The sequence below is a fragment of the Chenopodium album genome, chromosome 17, assembly GCF_948465745.1.
Source record: "Chenopodium album chromosome 17, dcCheAlbu1.1, whole genome shotgun sequence".
NCBI classification, from domain to species: Eukaryota; Viridiplantae; Streptophyta; class Magnoliopsida; order Caryophyllales; family Amaranthaceae; genus Chenopodium; species Chenopodium album.
This window is the reverse complement of record NC_137850.1, coordinates 1,259,870-1,267,612: the sequence shown is the minus strand read 5'-3', so window position 1 is coordinate 1,267,612 and position 7,743 is coordinate 1,259,870. Positions and strand designations below refer to the sequence as shown.

At 33.3% G+C, this 7,743-nt stretch overlaps 1 long non-coding RNA gene across 2 annotated transcripts; it reads right to left on the bottom strand.

The window, feature by feature from the left end:
• Positions 1 to 2,828: 2,828 nt before the first annotated feature.
• Positions 2,829 to 4,745, bottom strand: LOC145587328 (uncharacterized). 2 transcript variants are annotated; one of them, XR_014101250.1, is made up of 3 exons: positions 4,695 to 4,745; positions 3,901 to 3,975; positions 2,829 to 3,378 (listed from the first exon to the last, which is right to left on the bottom strand). It is a non-coding gene; the product is annotated as an uncharacterized LOC145587328 (long non-coding RNA). The 2 variants fall into 2 exon arrangements; XR_014101249.1 differs by lacking the exon at positions 4,695 to 4,745 and adding an exon at positions 4,340 to 4,566.
• Positions 4,746 to 7,743: the final 2,998 nt, after the last annotated feature.

Here is a 7,743-nt window from a genome sequence, read left to right as displayed (position 1 = left end):
GCAATTTTGTTTCTTAAAATGACAAAAGAGGCTCGCACTTTTTACAGAAAAAGAGGATGCAGAATGTTAGACGAAAACAGGGGATGCAGTTTGTAAGAGAAAAACAGGGATGCGTAAAACAGGGGGAAAAGTTTCTAAGTCCGTGTTTGACATTACTGTCAGAAAATTTATTTAGTTTGGAATGACGAAATGTGTTTAGACGACTTATTGTGATATGAGGGATTTCATAAAAAAAAGTGTAAGATTGAAAATATAAGGTTTTAGTGTTGAAACAATACGAAGAAATGGATACAAAAGTTATGTAGAATAGCAAAAAAAAAAATGGTCATTTTACTTTTAAAAAAAACAAATACATAAAGAAACTGCTAGTATTTAATCAAATAAACACGAACTAATTCTTTGTTTAAAATCATATTAAGTTGGTTGAATTGTGTTGTTACGATTAGAAATTTTTGCACCCTCGTAGTTAAACAAGTGTTATGGTTTCATTATACAGCCTTTCGCAATGAAGTTTATTGATTTGTTGTGGTTTTGAAGTTGCTTCTATTGTAATTTAGTTGTTTGTAACAAAAATAACTGACATTTGTTAAGGAAAACACTTATACAAATCTTCATCATCAAATTAACACGTGGTAGGGTAAAGAATATCATAAGCTCAATACTTTCACCAAATACATGGGTAAAACCCTTCAAAAAAATGTATGTAATGTCATTGTAAATATTAACAAAATACTTCCTCCGTTTCTTTTTAGTTGACACGTTTCTTTAGTCACGTTTGCCAATGCACTTATTCAATCATCAATATCTTTAATTATCGATAAACAAAAATTATGAAAAGTTGATATTTTGAAAGTATATAACGTGACGAATCTAACAAGATTGAAGATTCCACATGACTATATTTTTCATTACGTATAAAGCACAAAACACGGTCAAAGAGAGGTGTGTGAATAGTGCTAAAGTCAAAACGTGTCAACTAAATAAAAACGGGGGTAGTATAAAGTGCTTAGATAGAATGACGAGGTTTATATTATCATTCATTATATAAAAGTTAGCAAGGTGTCACGCGTCATACAGTTGTCGAATCCTTGAGGCTCGATCCAGACCAACCTTCCTCGTATGTGCATCAAGTTATGAACTACAGGAAACAACACACAATGACACTAACCTACACCACACCACATCACATGCTATGGTATAGGCAAGTTGGCTAATGCAACATTATTATGCATTGTGGTAGCTTTATTGTTGGACTATAATTGAGTATATATGGCAATTACAGTATCTACATTGACATTGATATATATATATTTTGCCTTTAATACTTGGGTTATATTATGTTGAATTTTGCATATGGAATCTCTATACTCGCTTAGATACTCACTTTTTTATGGATTTGATGAGTTATTCCTAATCTAAAATGAAAGAGTATATATAAATGCATTTTTTATGAGTTATTTCTAATCGATATGTCCACCAATCTTCTTATGGAATTCTTAAAACTATTTAAAAATCACCAAATAGACATTTTATCAATTACCCATGACATATAAAAAGATGTGTATATAACATTTTGAATTTTGATTATTCGAATAGGTATGGTTAGATGTAATGATTTTGTTAGCCAAAATGGAAAATGACATTTGTCGATGACCACGACTTAGTCATGCAAACAAATAAAAAATAAAATAGAGCTTTCAAAATAGACACCAAATGGATGATGCTGAAAAACGTGAGTTTATTGGGATGACCATACATTAATAAACGGGAAGTTTTGTGGCGTGGTGATGTATGCAAGTGAAGAATTTATGTTTGGTGGGGTTTAGTTTCCTTTAGCTAGTTGAATATCAAGATGACATTTAGAGTGTCAAGGCATATTGTGTCATTTTGAATGTATCTAGGCAAAAATTTAATTCCTATACAAGGGAGTTCCAACGGTAAAGTAGGTCATTTCATAACATTTGATACCTACTATACATGTTTAGAACTAGTTGCAACACGCATTTTTATTTTTACTAGTCGTTGATGCGCGTGCTCCCCCGACGGCTCGATAAAGAAATTTGGTGAATTTGGAGAAATGTAGTCATATATATATGTGTATGTTTAAGTTGTCTGATTATAAGTGTTGCTTGTAAGCTATGATCGTTAGTATAGTTTATTGAGAAAAGGGGAGACAAAAAATAAAGGAAAAGAGGAAAAGAAAGACATAGCATATCAGGTGTTTTGTGTGTGTGCATGAACAAATGTACTAATTTAATAATGATGCAGATTTGTGGACCAAAGACTAATTTCAGGGAACTAATGATAGCAAGGGATGAAAAATGTTGTTAGGTTAATTGCCAGAACTTTGGTGTCAAGTTTATTGTATCTTTTTATGCTTTAGTTTGCTGTTTATTTGACAAAAAATAAAGGAAAAGAGGAATTCTGGCATTGTGCAGATCGGTTATTATCTTTCATTATGATGTAAGAGGAATTCTAGTTTACATTGTGTTTATCTGTTTTAAGTGCAAAACTATGAATACAGATTCATAAGCAGGATGATATTAGGATAAAACTTGTTCGTGCAGGAGTAAAGTATTAAGTTTGTGATGAGAATGGTAATGAAGTAATTTGTTTCAATGTTTTAGTGGTTTAGAGTTTCATTGTTCTATGAAGCTGAATATGCAAGGTAAGGGAACTTACTGTCAGAAAGATATCACAAATGAGTAGATTTGGAAATGTAAACTGCAACATTCTGCTGTTTGTTGTTTCACTCGAAAGAAGTGGAAGTTAAAATGCACAATGGTCATAAGAAAGGAAGACTAAAAGGAACATAAAAAATAGGAGCATTATTTTAATTAAGGTAGAAATGTTGTTGAAAAATGTAATAAACACTGCTATATAGGATAGCAAAACACATAACTATGAAACTAAAGGTGAAGGTGGGAAATTATAACAACTTAATTCATATTATATATATAGGCATCCTGATTTAAGGATGCAAATAGATACATCATAGTGACCTGATAGTTCTTTCAATTTCTGACTGCTAGCATTACTATGTACAAGCAAAATACTACAGTTCTGCTAAGAGGAAGTGTCTAAGACAGTGTTGCTACTAAACATCAGTAGTACCTACATATCCTTAGTACTATATACATAGTTGATGTTTATAGGGAACACAAGATGTCCAAAATGTTCCTTTTAAACATGCACAAGCTACTTCAAATTTAATAAACTTTCACATCATAGTTCCTGATTCCCACTAATACCTTAATAGCAAAAGATGATAACTGCATATATATATTCTAGGTAGCCTTCATTCGGGAATTGCCTTGTTGCTTCTGGATTATTCTTTGCTCTCTGAACCTTCTTTCTCAGCAGTGTCCTTAAAAAGTGCTGTACATAATTAGCAATGCAATCAACGGACTTGTATCTGAAAGCAACACAGTACTAACCTAACAGAATGACCTGTGCTCTGAAGTATAGTTCCTAGTTCTGCATTTTTTTCAGCTAAGCAACTTTTTATCACAGTCTAACCCCTGTAAGTGTGTGAAATCATATCCTAATTTCATTAATATTTATTTAGGTATATACGCAACCCTGCCATTTTGAGCAATATTATCCGTTCACAACCTTAATACATGAATTCTCCTTAGTTCTTTTCTTAAATATTATTATCATTACAACAATTTATGATACAATGCACCAAATTTAAGAAATAATTAAATCTAGCAACTCTAAAAAAGCTAAGCTATAAAAAATTACACTACACTGCACAAGCTGCTAAATGCACCAAACAATAATGCTAAAAACACATATAAGAACACAATTCCAGATAGCTAAGCGACATCATGAACTCATAAAGCCCGGTAAGAAGTATATACAAAAAAAAGTACATGCCAGAAACAAAAGAGATACCTTCACAGATCTCCTAACCCCAACAGAACAAGCAACTCTGCAACAGCAGACCCACAAGCAATGCAATCAGCAAGCCTGTAACCAGGAAAAAACACAAATTTAAACCGGGGACAAATAAACTCCAAAAACAGTGGAAATAGAAGCTGTTCTCTTAAAATACAATTAGGCAAAGCATACAGCTAATATGTAACAAATCAATTTAGAACAAATAATCAATAAGCTCTTGGAATCTATACGCCATAATCAAAGCAGAGGCAAAACAGCTATCACCCACACAAACAATCTAGATCAAATTACGGGTAAACTGTCTAAATTTATTAATAATAATTTCATAAATTCAAAGTCCTATTTGTCAGGGATTCAAAATTTGTAGTCCAAATTACATCTGCGAGATCATAAAGAAACCAAAATGTAATGAAACCACCTCTCAAAAGAATACCTATGCACAGGCAACTCAGATAGCTCAAAGGCAAAGAGAATTTGTAATTGAGCACAAATAAACCACCACATCCAAAAACAAACCCACCCCTCAGGCTATATATAGGCCACGGCAAATGCAAGCACAGCGAAGTCATCCCTTAGTCTTCTAAAACTATTATTTTTTAATTTTTCAGGAAAAGGACACTGGAGTAGAGCCCAAGTAAGGCAGTCCAAACCAAAAACCATACATCACCGACTATAACCTCCTAATCCTTAATTCAGAAACAAAAAACCAAACCTAAAACAGAACATAATACAATAACCCAAGCCTACCAATCAAAGGCACGGCAACAAGCTAACCAAGAAAAACATACCAGCCATTCCTGCACAGGGAGCCGGACGAAAGCAGCCTACTCCCGCACCTGAGCATCCCAACCGCAAACTCCCAAAACAAGAGCGATACAAACCAAAGCAAAGGCTAAATCAACACAAAAGCAAGTCAGAACCAACTCTGGTAAGGAAAAGCAACAACAACAGCTTGATAAGTCTATTTTATATATATATTTATTCTCCATCCCACGGTCATATTTGTGCTTATTTGAGCTCTACGGAGCTATTTTTATTACTAATATACGTTTTCTAGTGTTTTTGTAGAGTTGGAATTATTTTGTTGGAACTTGCAGATTTATGACAATTCCCGAGCTTATTAAACAACTACGAAGATATTGGAGTCTAATCGTATTTTATGACCGTAGTTTAATTGCCCAAGACGTAGTCAAAGGAGTTTGATTTGGGATTTAAAGGCTAGATTAATCAAGTTGTTACAAGCTACTACATGGAGCCCAATCCCAAGAGATCAGTTGCTGGGCTTCAAATTGGCGAGCATCAGCTGCTGGGCGTGAATAGGCGGGCCCAATCATCAAGGAATGCCGCATGAATGCATGATCAACGAGTGGGCTCAAATTCCTTGGGCCTCACTCCAGAAACTTTGCTTAAGTCGGATTTCTATTTGCTAAAGGATTTAGATTTGTTTTTTGGATAGTTTTGTCTTTAGCTTTTGATTATTTTATGATACTTTGAGTTTGAGTGGGATTAGGGAGTTGACTTCCTTTTTCTATTAAAGGAGGTAGTAGTATTTACGTAGGTAAGTTGGAGATTAGGTAGTTTTAGTTTTCTTTTAGTTTAGTTTTGTTTATTAATTAGTTTTAGTTTAGTTTTATTTTCTCTCTCTAACTCTTTTCTCTCTCTCTCCTTAATTAACTCTTAGTATTACTTTCTCTCTTGTTTTCTCTCTCTAAACTCTTAATTTATGCAATTTTATATTTCCTTCTTTTAGTACTATCTCTTTTCTCCTTATTTACTTATTTTCCTTGCTTTAATCTTAATCATGTCTCCTTTAATTGCTTTGTTTACTTTAGATTTAATTATGTCCGAGTAGTTTAATTCTAGGGTTTATGGGGATCCATAATTAATTTGAAGGGATGATTAGTTATTATTGATTATTGATATTGCATGATAATTTCTTGTTGAATTGTTTTAATTCTTTGCAATTAGATTATGAATCGAGCAGATGTAATTTGATTGTGAATGTTTAGCAATATTAAATTGATGAATCGAGCAGATGTTAATTTGATATTAAAGGCTATTTTCAATAGGAACTTAGATCTAGTAAATTGCGAGAGCCTGTTAGATCTATGTTGGTTAATAAATTGCGAGAGCCTGTTAATCATGTTATTTATGCAATGTTAATTATTGATTGTTATGTTTTATCCCGGAATATTAATTATTGGTGAACCTATGACCCTAGGCCTTCTTATTATTGATTTTCTCCCTGAACTTAATCTCCGTAGTATAGTTTCACATTACAAACAACAAATTGGTTACTTTAATAATTTAGATTATATTAATTAACTAGGAGTAGAAAGACCAGTTTCCCTGTGGATTCGACCCTACTTCCCTATCTACTTTAGTTAGAGGATTTAGGTAATACTTTTGATTAGGTGATACGACTTAAGCCTGTCACGGCTGTCATTGGAATCAACGCCACGTGACCAAACAGGGGCAAAACCGTCAGTTCCTTGAATTCAAGGGCACCTCTGTAATAACACCAGCAGGAACTATTCATAAGCTACAGTTAAAATTTTGCATTTTTATAAGGTTTAAGGATTTTGTGGCTCTTATTGCACAACTTTAATTTGGTCAATAATCACTTTAATTACATACGGAGTAGTTGTATGCATAGTGGGGATCCTCGTACATGGTGAATAACCAAATTCCAATTGGAATGAAATCTTTGGAATTTATATATTTATATTGAATTGAATACTACTCCGTACATAATATTTTTTTTGGATATGATTGTACACAACCCAAATTCAAATACCCCTCGATTCTTTCATGTTCTACTCATTTACTATATATACGCAATTTCAAAAATTGTTGAATATGAGTAGATGTAAAAACAAATAAGAGACATAATGTAAAAAAGTGGGTTTGTTTAGGAAAAGGTGAATAAAGTAACAAATAAAGTAATTGTTGTGGGGTAGAAGGGGTAAAATGGTAAAAAGAGTATGACATAAGTAAAATAAAGTAAAGTGAGTAGAATTTAAACAAGACCTAAAACGGAAAACAGGTATAACAAAAAAGAATAGGGGGAGTATAACACTTCTATTCACGTCACGATTTTATTACTAGAGTTGCTGCTGGAGCTCTACACTCGCATCCACGGAATTATTCCATATTTTCAAATTAATATCTATTTCACCACACATACGAACTTAATTTTCACACCTACACCCCGTCCCATCACCCAATTCAATTAATATTTCTTTATCTTTATCACCAAATTAACGTATATCCTTACCTAATTATAAAAGTGGAAAGCTAAACGTTGCCCTCGAATATCTAACGAACGCCTGCAAAATAAACTAAAATTACAAAATTTACCCTTTTTTAATAAAAAAAAAAAATTACCCCCTCAATTCACCCCCTTCTTCATACTACCCACCACTACCAGCTCTTCATACTAACCACCGCTACCACCACCACCACCACTTCCTTCTCCTCTTTTAACCACCAACTCCTTAGCGTCGGTTTCACAATCTACACAACCGCATTAATGACGAGTAAGGACAAAGGGAAGTCGCTTGCGCAGCGGAGAAAATGTTTTTTTTTTTAATTTTATGAATTCGCGACAAACGCCTATATTTTTCGCACTTCTTAGGTTCAAACGCCTAGTTCGTGCGAACAACCGTGTGGTTGTATGAAAAATTTGGGCGTTTAAGGTGAAACGCCTATTTTTTTAGAATACCCTAGGCTGAAACGCCTAGTTTTTTCGAATGTTTCGAAAAAACTAGGCGTTTTAGCCTAGGGTATTCGAAAATTCTAGGTGTTTCTTGGGTTTCGATTTTTTTAAAAAAAATT